At 38.1% G+C, this 1298-nt stretch overlaps 1 protein-coding gene across 1 annotated transcript in view; it reads right to left on the bottom strand.

The window, feature by feature from the left end:
* RIMS1 (regulating synaptic membrane exocytosis 1) overlaps positions 1-1298 on the bottom strand; it is a 701348-nt gene that overhangs the window by 540768 nt on the left and 159282 nt on the right. The window lies entirely within an intron of this gene.

The raw sequence follows: 1298 nt of genomic DNA, 5'->3' as shown, positions 1-1298 counted from the left end.
TAGGGTCGCTATGAGTCGCAGGCGACTCGACGGCACATAACAACAACATAACAACAAACATACACAGGGTCACTATGAGTCACAAGAAACATAACAAAACTCAAGATTGGCAGCAGTGCAAGGCATTAGGCATCACAGAAGTGAATTATGGTGGAATTCATTACTGAAATGTACCTATCTATCTATTTACATATGTATACAACAAAGATGGTATAAATAGGAGAAAGTCTAAAAGGAAGAAAATGAATGTACACTTTAATACAAGTGATTATAACTCAGTTATAACTAAAGGGGCAAAGAGCTGGAGTCAGAAAATCAAAAGTGAAGAACTCAGGCAGCGTTTCTCAAGCTGCAAGAACTGAAGAATAAATTCAAGCCTCCACTTGCAATACTTAAAGATGCTATGGACAAAACTGATCCGGGAATCATCAAAAGGAGATGGAAGGAATTCACAGAGTCACTGTACCAAAAAGAATGGGCTGACACAGAACTATTTTAGGGTGTAGTGTATGATCTAGAACCAATGGTAATAAAAGAAAAAGTTCAAGCAGCTCTGAAGGAATTGGCAAAAAATAAGGCCCCGAAAAGTGATGAAATACCAATTGAGATATGTCAACAAACAGAAGAAGCCCTGGATATACTCAACAAGTTGTGCCAGAAAGTCTGGAGGACAGCTACCTGGCCAACTGACTGGAAGAAATTACTGTGTATCCCTATTCCCAAAAAAGATAATCCAATAGAATGTGGAAATTATCAAGCAATATCACATGCAAACAAAATCTCGTTTAAAATTATCCAAATGCAATGAGAACAGTACATCAACAGAGAACTGCCAGAAATACAAGCAGGGTTTAAAAGAGGCTGTGGCACTAGTGGTATCACTGCCAATGTTAGATGGATCTTAGCTTAAAATAGAGTACAGAAGAATATCTATTTGTGTTTTATTGACTATGCAAAGGAAACAGACTGTGTGGATCACAGCAAACTGTGGCTAACATTTAAAATAATGGGAATCCCAGAATACTTGATTGTGTTCATGTGAAAGCTATCCATGTAGACCAGGAAGCTACAGACCAAGCAAAGCAAGGTAACACTGCATGATTCAAAATAATAATTTAACAAAAAGAGTGTGTCAGGGATGTATCCTTTTCCATCTATATGGTTGGAGATCCAAATGGGCATGGGATATGAACAGACACTTCACCAAGGAAGACATTCAGATGGCCAAAAGCACATGAAGAAATGTTCAGAATCCCTAGCTCTGAGAGAGATGCAAATCAAGACAACTATGAGATATC

This window comes from Elephantulus edwardii, unplaced genomic scaffold (assembly GCF_000299155.1).
Source record: "Elephantulus edwardii isolate Elephantulus edwardi_28Jun2011 unplaced genomic scaffold, EleEdw1.0 scaffold00255, whole genome shotgun sequence".
Classification (NCBI taxonomy): Eukaryota; Metazoa; Chordata; class Mammalia; order Macroscelidea; family Macroscelididae; genus Elephantulus; species Elephantulus edwardii.
The sequence above is the reverse complement of the archived record's forward strand: the minus strand, read 5'-3'. Positions and strand labels throughout refer to the sequence as shown.